At 37.7% G+C, this 16,154-nt stretch overlaps 1 protein-coding gene across 17 annotated transcripts in view; it reads left to right on the forward strand.

Annotated features, from left to right (window-relative positions):
- The window catches only part of Tmem8b (transmembrane protein 8B), a 78,929-nt gene that overhangs the window by 57,569 nt on the left and 5,206 nt on the right, over positions 1-16,154 (forward strand). For 16 of the 17 annotated variants that reach the window (XR_004515432.1, XR_004515440.1, XR_004515428.1 and 13 more), the window contains 2 exons: positions 534-585; positions 2,898-3,090. The gene's annotated coding sequence lies outside the window, so the exon portion shown is untranslated. Of the gene's footprint in view, positions 1-533; positions 586-2,897; positions 3,091-12,716; positions 12,745-16,154 lie in introns of those variants that run through there. The other variant, XR_004515429.1, reaches the window with a different exon arrangement.

Raw genomic sequence — 16,154 nt, forward strand, 5'->3', positions numbered from 1 at the left:
TTTTTTTGGTACCAGGGATTGTACTCGGGTCCTTGCGCTTGCAAGGCAGGCCACTGAACCGCTGAGCTAAATCCCCGGCCCCAATTGACTTTTTAAAAATGACAGGATCTTGCTATGTAGTTCAGGCTGTCCTTGAACTCACAGCTAAGCCCTGTCTCAGCCTCCTATGTGCTGGGAATACAGGTGTGCACACCATGCCGGGCTAGAACTGACATCTTCACACAGTCAAATTTTCTCAACCAAGAACACGGTTTAACTCTCCATTAATCCAGGTCTTTTACTGTGTTCTTTTTTTTTTTTCCGGTACCGGGGATTGAACTCAGGATACCTTGTGCTTCGGAGGCAGGTGCAGTGCCACTGAGCTAAATTCTGGGCCCCTTTTACTGTATTCTTGAATGTACTGTGACTTCTCTTGGTAGTATTGTAATAAAGTTATTCATATCAGCATATATTCGTATTTTCCCCCTAAAGTTGAATTTTCCTTCCATTTTTGTAGTAAACTCTTTCTTGTGTTTTATTGTTTGTGGTTGCAGGATTGATTTTAGATGACCTGAGCAGCTCCTGGGCTCCATCTGGTGACCATAGGTCAGTTCTGCATGACTTTCTGGGATGGGGTTTGGAACAGCTGTGAAATCCTGAACTCCAGAGCTCAGGCCCAGGCAGATCAAGAATCTGCAGGGTCAAGAATCTGGTAGACAAAAAAACCTGGGTCCCCCAGTTTTGTGGCTGTCTACTTCAGATCCATAAATTTTTTATTGCTTGAAGGCCCTGCGGGAAGAGACCATATCTGTGATCTATTAAAAAATGCTATTCTTTTTCAGAATCTGGCAGTCCACACACACGAATAGGCCCTCTTCTCTAAGATTTATTATGATCTTTATGTCATTTTCAGGGAGGGTAAGCCCTCAGACATAGCTTTAATTTTATGACTCTGGACAGTTTTTCCTATCAGTAAACTTACAAATCAAAAACTATGTCCTAGTTTTGGTCCAGAAAATAAGTCCTTGGGTCCCTGTCTTAAGTCTTTGGCATTGGCTCACTTTGGAGGTTTATAGTTGTTTGGAGATCTTCCCAAGATAGAACTTGTACATGTTTAAATAAAAATATATTCCTAACATCACTAATAAACAAGGGAATGTACCATCAGCTAACCAAAAATGTTGAGGAATTCATGAAAAATGGTAAGCAGATGAGACTGGATTGTTGGGAGAAACCACCGCCAAGGGAAGGAGCAGATTGCTGCCATCAGGGAGTGGTTCTGGAGGCATTCTTAGCTCAGGGCAGCCTTTACAAAGACAAAAAAGGACCTGAGGCAACCACCAGGCGGACTGATCAGGTAGGGGCTGTAGTTCCCAGCAAGCAGGCAGAAAAAGCAGGGGCGCCAGAGATATTTGCCCTGAAACAGAGTCACTGTCAGTGCTTCCTGAGGCTCAGAAGAACCTTGGAGGAATGGGGAGCGCAGATGATAGCTCAGTAGCTCCCCCAGCTCACCACTGTACTTCCTGGAGGTAGTACAAGGAAACCACAGCCACACACAGACCAAAAGGCAGTCTTAAGTAGGAAGCTGGACCTTCCCGTAAGAGTAAGCACACATTTAAGGGAAACCACCTGAAGAGAGGAAAAAAACCAAACCCAATAAAGAGGAACTGATGTTAAAGGGAAACAATAAAGAGAGGCTTTTGAAAGATGTGTGACTGATACCATCAGAGGCGCAAGAATGGATTTTTTCATCAATGGAGCAAGTTAATAAAATAAAAATCAATTAAAAAAATAAACAGGCAAGAAACATTTAAAAACCTCAGTGGATTGGCTGATATGAGTGGATACATTGTGAAGAGCAGATTATTTATTAGGACAGAGGGCAAACTGAGACAAACTTCCAAAGGCAGGCCAAAAAGCAAATGTGTGGAAAGAAATATGAAAGGATATGAAAGACCAATCATTTCCAATCCACATAATAGGAATTCCAGTTGGATGGAGTGGGAAGAATAAGAGTTGAGGGGGGAAAATTGATTCTCTGTGCAGGAGGAGATCAGGATTAAAGGAATGTATTACTCTTCAGACTGAAAAAGCCCATCAGGCAGGTTAAAGGGAAACAAAACAATCAAGCAAACACAAATCAAAACTTCCTAAAGGACTCTGGGGGCGGGGGTGGGAAGAGACAGAGAGAGAGAGAGAGAGAGAGAGAGAGAGAGGGAGAGAGAGAACACATTTCTTACAAAAGATCAAGAATTGAAGAATCAATTTCAGACTTTTCATCATATATCTACTTGGATATCTGTTCGGATTGGAATGTAATCTGTCTGAAAGTAAACTACTGGTTCTCCCCCATTCATCATCTCACCATATCTCTGTATTTTTCTGCTACAATCCTAGTAGTTGTACTGATCTCTTTTCCCGTCTCAATCTGGTTACTAGGTTAACAGGTCTTACTGACTCCATTAGAAAATCATGGGCTAACTCTGCCTGCTTTCCTTTTTTAATTATTATTATGACTTAGTCCCATGCAGTGTCGTTCATCTCAGGCCACTTAATTGGTGGTGATCGTGCCCCTCACTCTTTCTTTTCTTTAGTATCTCTCTGCTCTTTTCTGACACTGCAATCTTTCCTTTCTGTCCACAAACAAGCCAAGGTCACTCTTTTTTTATTTTATCATTAATTAAGTTTACTGTTACTGATTAGACGTACATAATGATCACATTCATCATGTGGAATTTGTACCTGTATATGACATATCTTGATTCTTATTTTTCCCCTTTCCCTCCTACCCCTCTTCCCTTTCTTATTTACAAAAGTTTTGTTTCCATTTTATCTTTCTTTTCTCATTGATTTTCTTTTCTTTCCCTCTCTCTCCCTTGTGCCCCTTCTCATTTGAACATCTTTGTCCTATTTTACAGTATCTATTATACATGGAATCAGAAGAGACCTAGAATAGCCAAGGTCATTGTTAGCTGAGCGTTCTCTTTCTTCTACTTGGGAAACTCCTCCACCCTGACCCTGACTCCAGATATTTATATGGCTGACTCTTCAGGACTCAAATCAGAAGTCATTACTTCAAAAAGACAGTATCGTTTTCCGTATGCATAACTGGTAAGTTTGTCAAATGTTTTCCATCCCATCTCTTCCCCACCAGTTTGCAATATCAGCTCTGTGATGCATCACATTTGCTTGAGTAGGGGTCTTTTTTGAGTTCTTTAGAGCGGTCTATTTCTCGGTCACTACGGCAGCATTGCACTGTCCTGATTAGGACAGCTTTAGAGCAATTCTTGACATCTGGAACAATAAGAACCTTTGCTTTTTTTATTCTCTTTCATGAATGCCTTGGTGATTTCATATACATTTTAGAATCAGCTTGACAAGTTCCAAACAAAAGATTTTTTAGAATTTTGATTGAAATTACCTTAAATTTATAGATTAGTTTGAAGCTATCTGATATCTTTATATTAAGATATATATCTGATATCTTTATGTCGGATATTAAGTCTTCCAGTTTTTGAACATGTTATATTGGTCCATTTATTTTCATTTGCTTTATATGTATTTCAATAATTTTCTCAATGAAGGTTGTACACATCTGTTATTTTTGGAGTGAATCCTAGCTATTTTATTCACTTTAATGTTACTGTAGTTTGGATCATTTTTAGAAATTGCATTTTTGTCATCTATTGTTCTTATATTGGAATATAATTCATTTTTGTTTATTGATTTTAAGACAAGGAGTATTGCTACAGTGTTTTGTTAGTTGTAATATTTTATTTGTGGCTCATTTTGATTTTTTGGTTTTGTTTTGTTCCTCATAAATAATCATACCATTTGCAAATAATGATGACTTCCGTTTCTTTCTTAAAAGACATCCTTTTTCATTTTATATAATTTATCATGCTTCTTGAACTGTCTAGGGTCTTTGAGAATAATGTTGAAAAGAAGTGGCAAAGAGTAGCATCCATGTCTTGCCCTTGATCTTAAAGTTACAGAAAGCTTTCAAATATCAAGAATGATATTTGGTTTTAGTCTTTATCAGATCCAATAAGGTTCTTTCTGTTCCTAATTCGCTAAGAATTTGTACAAATATAATTTAATTATTAAATTTAAAAATATTTTTAAGATTTCGAGACAGTCTTGCTAAGTCACAAGGATGCTAAGGCTGGCCTTGACCTTGATGTCCTCCTGCCTCAGCCTCCTAGAGTGCTGGGGTTATAGGCATGTGACATCATGCCCAAGTAAATTAAAATTTATTTTTAATAAGCAGTTAATTTCTGTGGAATAGTATTAAAAAGGTAGAAAAGGATATGCAGACAAAAAATCTCCCTCCCATTTATGTCATCTCATGTCTAGTTCCTTTTCTTGGACACACTAATGATAACAGTTATTTGATATTCTATGCAGATATAAACTCAGACACATACATAAACAAACACACAGCCTCTCACACACACACACGCCCGTACATTTCTCTTTATTTTTCACTCAAATGGAGACAACATATTACTATTCTTTGTTTTTCTCTCAGTTTTTAAAATTATGAGTGAATGTTGAATTTTATCTATAGTTTTTATAAATCTGTTAAGATGACAATATGTTTTTTCTTTATTATGCTAATATGAGGAATTATATTAACTGATCTTCTAGTGGTAAATTGCCCTAACATTACTGGAAGAAACTCAGCTTTTCCATGACTTAATTACATTTTCTGTATGCTTCTGAGTTTAATTTGCTAATATGTTTTTAGGATTTTTTTGTATCTATATTCATAAATGATGTGCCCCATAATTTTCCTTTCACATAGGCTCTTGTCAGATTTTAATTTCAATGTTATGCTAGCTTATATTTTGCTATATAATTTGTGCAATAGTAATGTCTGTGCAAGTGAGAGTTTATTTCGTGGGATGATTTTAAATAATGATTTAGTTTTTTCAGTGTTATTAAGTTTTCTAATGTATTGGTACTCAGTTTAGGTGGATTACATATTTTGGGGAACTTTTCCATTTCATTTAGGCTTTCAAGTTTGTTATATTTTGTTTTTCATTTTTTGGCACAACTTTATTGAGATATAGTTCACATAGCAATTCAAACACTTAGGGCATATAATTCAGTTGTTTTTAGTCTACTCACAGAGTTGTGCAGCCATCAACACAATCAACTTTAGAATGTTTTACTTCCTCGAAAAGAAATCTGGTAGCCTTTTACTATCTTCTGGTGCCTCCTCCAATCCCTAAGCAACCAGCACTTTACTTTTTGTCTTTATAGATTGGTCTATTCACATTTCATATAAATAGGATTATGTAATATATCATCTTTTGTAACAGAATTTCTTTTTACTTAGAATAACGTTTTTAAGGTTCATCATGTTGTACCATGCATCAGTATTACATTCCTTTTTATGGCCAAATAATATTCCATTATATGGATATACTTTATATTATTTATTCATTCATCAGTTGATGGCTGTTTGAGTTTCCACTCTTCTGTTGCTATGAACATTTGTGCTGAAGTTGTTGTGTGGACATGTTTTTGTTTTCCTTGGGCTGGTACCTAGGAGTGGAATTGCTGGATCATATGGTAAACTCTTTGTTTAACCTTTAGAGGAACTGACAGACTTTTACATTTCCAGGAGAGCATGAGGGTTCTCTGCTCTTGTCAGTACTTGCTATTATCTGACTTTTAAATTTTAGCTATGCTAATGGTGTGAAGTAGTAATGCATCATGGTTTTGATTTATATCTTAATGAATAATTGCATTGAACAGCTATTTTATGCTTATTGATAATTTGGTTTCTTTGAAGAAATGTTATGTCCCTCTCTCTTGAGGATGTAGAGCTTGATCTTCCCACACCTTTAAAATGAAACCTTTGCCATAATTTCCTCCTTCATCTCCCTCCTCCCCTTCACTCACAGGTTTCTCAAATAGTTATTCCTGTTTGTTTTACCCTCAGATACATCAGAATTGCCCTTGGCTCTTCCTTCTCCTCAATTCTCATATCAGGTGACTCAGAGAGTCCCCTGATTTTCATCACAAAAGGGTATTTTAAATTTGTCCACCCATTTCTCTCCCGGCCTCTGCTGTGATATGGGCACACATCATTCCTTGCCTGGGCCTCTGTACCTTTTGGGAAGGAATTTCTGACCCTTTCAAAAGCTGGCAGTGGGCTTCTGCTCCCCTGAGTCCCCACACCCTTACCTGGTCCTGGGATCTGCTGAGTTTTGAGAATTCCAAAGCCATCAACCCAAGTTACATAGGCCTTCACCCACTCTCCTCACTCGCATAGCTCCAGCCTCTGATGGATCAGAGTGATGACGCATTTCCACTGAGCACTGCCTCAGAAATGCTCTGTTACTGTCAAAATTCAGGGCCTGATGCTAAACACTGTTATTGGCATTCTTCATAGTCAGACAGGTTTTCTGCTGGGATGTTTTTCATATCCTTAAGGAACATGCAATTAGATCGTGTGACTCAATATCCCAGGAGTTCCTTGTTCTTACCTCTGTAAATAATGGTGTTGTGCTGTGGTAGTGTGGGGTAGAGAACAGGCTTCAGAGTCCTCAGCCAGTGGACAGAAATGGGTGTGTTAGCTGTCCTCTGCTTTTAGATTTCTCAGCAGGTGCACTACTGGATTTTGAACATGACCATTCCTCTCCCCATAGGTCTGTCTTACTCATGGCAGGACATTTTTTTTCACTGAGTTAACTGGTACTTTTTAGATATACAGTACAGTTGCATTCATCATTGGAATCTTATACCTTTATATGACAGATCTTGGTTCTCATTTTTTCCCCATACTTCACTTCACCCCCTCCATCCTCCCCTATTTACAAAGACTTTGTTTCCATTTTTTCATTTTCTCTTATTTTTTTCCCTTATTTCCTTTCCCCTACCTTTCCCACTTTCCCTACACCTTTAGCCCCCTTTTTCCTATTTCACATTGTCTATTATACAATTTGGACCTTATTTACACTTTGTTTTTCACATCAGATAAACTATTCGGTATTTACACATGTATGTCCTATTTATTTCACTTAAGAGTATAGCCTCAATATGCATAGATTTTCCTATGAGTGACTCTAGTTTCTTACTCTTTATGGCTGAGTAGCACTCCATTTTATAGAAAATCCACATCTTCTTAATTCAGTCTCCAATTGATGGGCAATTGGGCTGCTCCAAAGTTTTAGCTATTACAAACTGTGCTGCCATTAAATATGGGTGAGAGTAGATCACTATGGTATGATTCTTTTAATTCTTTTACACTTCATATTATTATTAATTATTATTATTATTATTATTATTATTATTATTATTATTATTTTGGAACCAGGGATTGAACTTGGGTCCTTGTGCTTGTGAGGAAGGCAGCAAAACCACTGAGCTAAATCCCTGGCCCTTTGAATTCTTTTGGAAAGATACCCAGCAGAGGGATAGCTGGGTCAAATAGGACCTCTAATCCTAGTTCTTTGAGGTGTCTCCATATTGATTTCTACAGTGGTTGCACCAGTCTGCACTCCCACCAACATTGGAGAAGGGTTCCTTTCTCCCCACAACCCTACCAACATTTGTTACTGGTTGATTTATAGCAGCCATTCTTCCTGGGGTGAGGTGGAATCTCAGTGTTGTTTTCATCTGCATCTCTCGAATGACCAGTGATGTGGAACATTTTTCATATATTTATTTTCTGCTTTTACTTGTTTGTCTGAGAAATGTCTGTTCATTTCAGATGCCCACTTTTGAATTGGGTCTTTATATTTGGAGTGGCTGATTGTTTTGAGTTCTTTGTATATTCTAGATAAGAGTCCTTTGTCTGAGGAACAGGCGCTAAAATTTTTTTCCCCACATTGTAGCTTGTGTCTTAGCTCTATTGATGGTTTCTTTTGCAGTGCAGAAGCTTTTTAATAAGATGAGATCCCAGTTGTTGATTCTTAGTGCTAGTTCCTGTGCTACTGAGGATTTCTTCATAAAGTCTTCTCCTATGCCAACATCTTCAAGAGTTCTGCCTAACCTATCTTCCAGCAAATTTAGTGTTTCTGTTTTAATATTTTGATCTTTAATCCACTTGGATTTTAGTATAGTGCATGGTGAAAGATAAGGGTCTAGTTTTAATCTTTGGCAGGTTGAAATCCAATTTTTCCAACACAGTTTATTTAAGAGACTATCTTTCCTTCACTGAGGATGGTTGGCTCCTTTGTCAAACATGAGGTAGCTGTGTATGTCTGGAGTTGTTTCTGTATCTTCCAATCTATTCCACCAAATCCTCAGATCTTTTTCCTTGCCAGTACCATGCTGTTTTTATCACAGTGGCTTTGTAGTATAGTTTCAAGTTGGGGATTGTGATACCTCTGTCATGTCTCTGTTGCCTAGAATTGCTTTTGCTATTCTAGGTATACTTTTGTTCCAAATGAATTTTTGGATTATTTTTTCTAGTTCTGTGAAATTTCAATCAGAATTGCATTAAATCTGTATAGTAGTTTTGGCAATATGGCCATATTCACTATGTTGATTCTTTCTACCCAGGAGCAGTGGATATCTTTCCATTTCCTTATATCCTCTTTGATCTCTTTTTTCAGAGTATTGTAGTTTTCAGTGTAGAGGTCTTTTGCCTCCTTTGTTAGATTGATTCCTAGATACTTCATTTTTTTGGATGCTGTTATTTGTATACAAGAAGGCTATTTATTTTTGATTGTTGACCTTGTATCCAGTACTCTGCTGAAAGTGTCAATTAAGTCTAGAAGTCCTTTGGCAGAATTTTTTGGGTCTTCAATGTGGAGTATCACATCATAAGCAAATAATGACAGTTTAACTTCTTCCTTCCCTATCTTTATTGCTTTAATTTCTTTCTCTTGTATAATTGCTATGGCTAATGTTTCCAGGACTATATTGAACAGGAGTGGTGACAGTGGGCATCCTTGTCTTGTTCCTGATTTTAGTGTGAAGGTTTTCAGTTTTGGGCCATTTAAGATGATGTGGCTGTTGGTTTTTCATAGATAGCCTTTATCAAGTTGAGATAAAGATCATCTATTACAATTTTCTTCAGGGATTTTCTTTTTTATCATGAATGGGTGTTGAATTTTGTCAAATGCTTTTTCTGCGCCTATTGAGATGATCATGTAGCTTTTGTCCTTGACTTTGTTACATTAATTGATTTACATATATTGAACCATCCTTGCATTCCTGGGATAAATCCAAGTTGGTCAGGGTGTATGATCTTCTTGATGATCTTCTATATTCTGTTTGTCAGTATCTTATTGAGGATTTTCGCATCAGTGTTCATTAGGGAGATTGGCCTATGGTTCTCTTTTTTGATTGGGTCTTTCCCTGGTTTGGGAATCAAAGTAACACTTGCTTCCAGGAATGAATTTGGAAGTACTGCTTCCATTTCAATTTCATTGAGAAGTGGCAGCAGTCCTTTTCTAAATGTCTTGTAAAATTCAGCAGTGAATCCATCAGGACCTGGGCTTTTCTTTGTTGCTAAACTTTTAATTACATTTTCAATTTCACTGTTTGTAATTGGGGTGTTCAGAATGTTTTAGTCTTCTTCATTCAACTTTGTTAATTCGTAAGTATCTAGAAATCTGTCCATTTCTTCTGTGTTTTCCATTTTATCAGAGTACAGGTTCTCTAAGTAGGTATTGATGATCCTCTGGATTTCTGCTGGATCTGTTGTGACTTCATCTTTTTTGTTCCTAATTGCATGGATATGAGCCTTTTCTTTCCTTTTTTTACAAGGTTGGCTAAGGGTTTATTGATTTTTATTTATTCTTTCAAAAAAACCAACTCTGATTCATTGATCTTTCATATCATTCTGTTAGTCTCCATTGCATTGATTTCTGCTCTAATCTTTATAATTTCCTCCCTTGTACAAGCTTTAGGTTTCTCTTGCTCTTTTTTTTAGGAACTTAAGATTCATCATTAGGTTGTTTATTTGAGCTTGCTCTGTTTTCCTAGTGTGGTCACTCACTGCTATGAATTTCCCATGTAGAACTGCTTTCATTGTGCCCCATAGATCCCTGTATGTTGTATACACATTATCATTTATTTGTAAAAACGGACTAATGTCTTCTTTAATTTCCTCTGTGATCCATTGATTGTTTAGGAGAGTGTTGTTCAATTTCCATGTTCTTACAATTTCTTATGCTATTTACCTCCAGCTTAATTGCACTATGGTCTGATAATATACAGGGGATAACTTCAATCCCTTTGCATTTACTTGACCATGTTCTATGAGTTAGTATGTGGTCTATTTTGGAGAATGACCCATGTGCAGGTGAAAAGAATATATTCTGATTTTGTGGGGTGGTACACTTTGTAGAGGTCTATTAAGTCCATTTGTTTAAAATCTTGATTCAATTCTAGTATTTCATTATTGATTTTTATGTCTAGATGATCTGTCTGTGATAGTGGGGTATTTAGGTCCCTCACTACAATTGTATTAGTGTTTATTTGGTTTTTCATGTCTCTTCATCTTTGTTTTATATTGTTGGGGCATTAATATTTGGTGCATATATATTTATGATTGTCATCTCTTCCTCTTGGATTGTTCCTTTAACAAGGATGTGGTGGCCTTCTTTGTCTCTCTCTTAATTAGTTTTAGTTTGAAATTTGCTTTGTCTGTGAATAAGATAGCTACCCCTGCTTTTTTTCTGGGCTCCTTTCACATGGAGAACTGTTTTCCATCCTTTTACTTTCAGTCTCTCAGTTTCTTTTTGAACTAGGTGTGTTTCTTGCATACAACATATTGTTGGATTTTGCTTCTTAATCCGTTCTGCCAGTCTGTTTCTTTTGATTGGTGAATTGAGGCCATTAACATTGATGGTTATAACTGATATGTATTGACTTATCATTGTCATGTTATTGTCCTGTTGTTGGCTCTTTTTAATTTTTTCCTCCTCTCCCTTTTGTTTCTTGCCTTGCCTAAATTGATTTGCTCTGCTGGGCCTCATGGTGTTGTGACCTTCATTGTCTTTTTCTATGATATTGCTTAGAGTAGTTTGTAGTGCTGGTTTGGTATTCATGAAGTTTCACAGGTGTTCTTTGTGATGGAACTATCCAATTTCTCCATCCAGTTTTTTTTTTTTCTTTTGGTACCAGGGATTGAACTTGGGACTTTACACTTGCGAAGCTAAATCCCCGGCCCTCCCCATCCATTTTAAAAGAGAGTTATGCAGGATACATCAGTTTAGGTTGGAGGTTGTTTCCTCTTAGGACTTGAAATACCTCACTCCAGGCTCTCCTTGACCTGCAGGTTTGTGTTGAAAAGTCTGCTGTGATTCTGATGGGTTTTCCTTTGCATGTGATTTGTTTCTTTTCTCTAACTGCTTGCAGTATTTTGTTCTTCTGTTGGGTTTCCAGGATATTGATTACTATAAGTCTAGGTGTAGATTTTTTTTATATAATGGCTAGTTGGAGTCCTATATGCCTCACTTATCTGTATGTCAAATTCTTCCCCTCTGTTTGGGGAGTTTTCTGTCATTAATTCTGTGAATAGTTTTTTATGTCATTTTTACTTTCTCTTGCTCCTTCATAGATTCCTATCAGTATTACATTATTTTTCTTTGCATCATCTAGGAGTTGTTGGATCAATTTCTCATGATCCTTACTGTTTGTTTGTTTGTTTTTTGTGTTATTTTTGGTATTGGGTATTGAACTTGGGCCCTTGTGCTTGTGAGGCAGGAACCACTGAGCTAAATCCCTGGCTCATCCCTTACTGTTTTTAAGAGATCCCTCTTTTCATGGTCACTGACCACAATCCTTTCTTCTATATCTGAAATTCTATCTTCACATTCATTCATTCTGCTGTGAATGCTTTCTATAAAGTTTTTAATCTCCTGGATATCTGTTTGAATCTGTTTCATGGATTCCATTTCTTTCCTATTTTGGGTATTCATGGTTTCCATTTCATTCCTATGCTGGGTCTTCATGGCTTCTATCATGGTCCTGAGCTCATCTAATTTTTTATCTGTTTCTTTTCTAGAGTCTCTAATCACATCTTTCATTGTGCTCACAATCTCTGTAGTTATCTGGGAAATAATTTCTGTTTTGAATTTTTCTGGAGCCAGATTTATCTGTTTTGTTGCTTCCTGTACTATGAGTTCAGGGTGTCATGGTGGTTGATTTCAGACTTTTCCACCTCATTTCCCCTAGAATTTGCTGTTGGTGAACTGGAAGTCTGTCTTTGTGTCTTGCTTAAGTGTTTTCTCATTTTTATTTTTTGTTGTGAGGCTGGCTTTGGTTTAATTCCTGGGTTAGTACTTTGATCTTCCTGATATAGCTGCTCTTTAGGTTTTGAGTCTCTAATGACTCAGAGGCACTCTCATTTTCATAATATCAGGAAGGACAGCTGATTAAATCAATCATAACCCTTTAGCTCAATTGATACAATCAGAAACACAGTAGCATCAAACAAAATTTGTGGTAGTTATTAATATATCTCCTTTAGCCATGTGAATTAAATCAAAATCAAGGACCAGTCCAAAATACTTTTATAGTGAATAGACTCTTCAATATCTCAACTTTACCCTTCAGGATGGGGACTTAGAAGGAGCTGGGGGGAGAGGAATAGATAGGTAAAAGAATTGGAGAAGGTTTCAAGTGATGCCAGAGGACTCAGTATGATCTCACAAACTCTAGGAAACTGTTGAAGACAAGTAGGAAAGACAGAGTGCAAGAATAAAGACAAGAATAGAACAACTTAACAGTAATAGGGAAGCTATAAATTGTACTTACTTTCCTAGGAAACTAATGACAATCAAGTGAAGAAAAAGAGAGAAGAAAAGAAAAAGAAAGAAGAAATCTGAATTAGGAAAGAAACAGGAACAAAAAGGGAGATGAAGAATACTGTGGTGGGGGCAGAAGACTAAATAGGAAAAAGAAGAAAGAAAAAGAAGAATTTGGAGAATGGGAAAAAATAAAATTTAAAAAATAATTAAAAATTAATAAGAGTAAAAAAATTTGAAGGGTCTCTTTCAGGGTATATCTCTGCTATCACAATAGATAATGTGGGCAACAGTGTGCAGAACTAAGCCAATTATTCTCAGCTAGCCAACATCAGACCCCTGAGATTCAGGCTAAATTTTGGCTGCATGGCCCAAGTTGAGCTCCCTGACCTCCTGCAGGGCTTAACTCTACAAGGTTCTATGGCAGGTTCCAGGCACTCTTCCCCTGAAGATAGTCCAAGTTCTGATGGAAGGTGGTGATGCCTTCAACTTATTAACTACAGAGGTCTGATGTGCCTTTATTGCAGTTGTTCACTTCCGTTCTATCTTCTGGAGTTCAGTAAAATAGCCTTTTTGACCAACTGTGCCTCTTTAGTGTGGATCAAGGTACCTGCACAACCAGGAATCCTGAGAGCATGGGGGTGGGTGGGTGAGTAATGCTGCAGAGGTGCCTGTGCCACTGGGCAGTCTTCACTGGTCTGCTCTGATGAAGGCCGGGGGATGCTGGAGGGTGGGGGAGCAGCTAGAGCTCTCACAGCAAGGTATTTAACAACCTTGGCTCCTGCGCACTAATGGCTGAGTCGGTTATCCTGACAATTCCAAATGCCCCTACATATCTCCAAGTGTTGTCTACAATGGTTATGCCTCATACCTGGTCCAAAGGCACTAGGTAGACACCAACAATAAGTTCAATAAGATTGAGATGCTGAAATCATCTGATGTTTTCAAGTCTGTCTCATTTGTCTCTAGGACTCGACTTCCAGCCCTCTGAGGTCAGTGACTATTTTGGATTTGGATTTGTTTTCCTCAGCACAGGGCTTGGTCCAGAGCACCAGGTGCAAGATGAGGCATTATCTAGTAGAAATATAATGCAATCTGTACATGTGATTTAAAAAATTTCTAGTAGTCATGTTTAAAAAAGTAAAAGGAAATTGAAATGAATTTCAGCAATATATTTTGCTTAATCCAATATATTAAAAACACCATCACACTATGTTATGACTGACATTGTACATTCTTTTGTGTACCATGTATTTGAAATATGGAGGGAATACTATACTTACAGAGCATCCCAACTCAGACTACCCATATTTTAAGGGTTTAATAGCTTTGAGGCAAGTGTTGGCCATATTTGACAGCACTAGGAGATTCTATTCACCTACTTCTCCTTCCACTTGCAACTATTCTCTGGATTATCACCCAAATCTTCCTGCTATAGTTGCACCCTAGCTTCTGTGTCTCTAACGACCCACAGACATTCTCATCTTCATAACATCAGAGAAAACAGCTCATCAAATCAACCACAATCCTTTATCCCAACCAGCAACACAATATGATCAAGCACAACTTGGAAACTGACCACCTGTGGTAGTCACTAGTCTATCACCCTTAAATCATTTGAATTAAATTGAAATCAAGAAGCAGTCCAGAACGTGTCTGCAGTGAACAAACTTTTCAATATAGTATATTTACCATTTAATGGCTCAGACAGAGCGAGGATGCAAGACCCCTGATCTCAGTTAGCTGATTGCTGAACCCCATGACGCTGACTGACCTCAGGCTGCAAGGCCCAGATTGAGTTCCCCATCCTTCTGAATGGTTGAACTCCACAACGTTCTATTACAGGTTTCCCACGCCCTTTCTTTAAAGATGTTCAAAGTTGGGAACTCAGAAAAATATCCTTGATGACCACCTCTGTCTTTGCAGAGTGGGTCCAAAGACTTGCACAGTCAGGAGTTCTGAGAGTGTGGGGGGAGGGCTTATGGGGGTTCAGGGGCGCCCGCGCGGCTACCTTCCCGGCGCTTGAGCGATGGCTGCTGGGTCGGGAGCAGGCATGGTTCTCCTTCCTGCGGTGGATGGGGCCGGCCTACCTTTTTTCTCTTTTTTTTTTTGGTACCGGGGATCAAACTCGGGTCCTTGTGCTTGCGAGGCAGGCCAAACCACTGAGCTAAATCCCTGGACCCCACTTGCAACTATTGCCCATTTTTTTTCTTCCAACTTTTGTGTATGTGTGAAAAATTTCAAATAGATAGGTTGAAAGAATTTTATAGTAAACAGTCACATACTTGACACCCAGCCCCCACAATTATTAAATACTTAAGACATTTGTTTTAGCACATATATTTATTTACCCATGTACCTATTGGTCATACTCTTTTCTTATTATTGCATATTTTTAGAAGAGTTTTTATCTTATTTTTTGGTTTGTGGAAGGTAGGTTAGAAAACCACTCAGGAAATTGTCTCTTCGAATATTATTCTACAAAAGCTCAATGAAGAGATTTTCAAATTTTAGTGTGAAAGCCCCTGCAAGATTTATTCCTTTTCCTCTTCATTATCCTCTCATGCTCCTGCTGTCCTGCCCTATTTTTCTTGTGTGGGTTCTCAGAGATGTGGCTTCTCTTTCCCAGTGGAGAACAAGCTTTTTTGTGGACTGTATCATGTCTTGTTCTGTGTTACTGCTGCCAGCCTAGGCAATGCTGTGCTGGGTAGAGGTCATTTGTGGGGTCAGTGGGTCTGGGCTTGACTCTGTTTTGGCATTTACTATTATGCAACCCAGAGCAAGTGTTTCAATTCCTCAAGCTCGTGTGTAATGTGAGGGTAAATGATTTGCTGTGAGGTTTGAATCAAATAAGTTTGTGAAGTGTAACAGTCGTGTGTAATGTGAGGGTAAATGATTTGCTGTGAGGTTTGAATCAAATAAGTTTGTGAAGTGTAACAGTTGTTATAATTACTAAATAATTGTAGAGGAAGAGAAAAGGAATGTATTGCTTATAAATTACCCTCTCCTTTGTGCTTTCCCTGTGAACATTTAAATCCTACAATCTACAGGGTGTATTGTAATAATTTATATCTTTTTTTTTAATTGAGTTTATTGGTACAATCTAGGTATACAATACAGTTACATTCATCATTGGGATTCTGTACCTTTACATAATAGGTCTTGATTCTCATTTTTTTCCCCTTGCCCCTGCCCTCCCTTCACCCCCTCCTCCCCTCCCCATTTACAAACACTTTGTTTCCATATTTTCAGTTTCTCATATTTTTTTCCTCTCCCTTATTACCTTTCCCCCACCCTTCCCACTTTCCCTACACCTTTAGCCCTTTACTTCCTATTTCACATTATTAATTATCTCATTAGGATCCTGTGTACTATTATAGTTTTTCACACCAAAGAAACTATTCGGTATTTCAGTTAAAGAAATCCCTGTATGAACATTAAAAATAGGGAATCCTA

Source organism: Fukomys damarensis, unplaced genomic scaffold (assembly GCF_012274545.1).
Source record: "Fukomys damarensis isolate Sample0158 unplaced genomic scaffold, DMR_v1.0_HiC HiC_scaffold_36, whole genome shotgun sequence".
In the NCBI taxonomy this organism is placed as follows: Eukaryota; Metazoa; Chordata; class Mammalia; order Rodentia; family Bathyergidae; genus Fukomys; species Fukomys damarensis.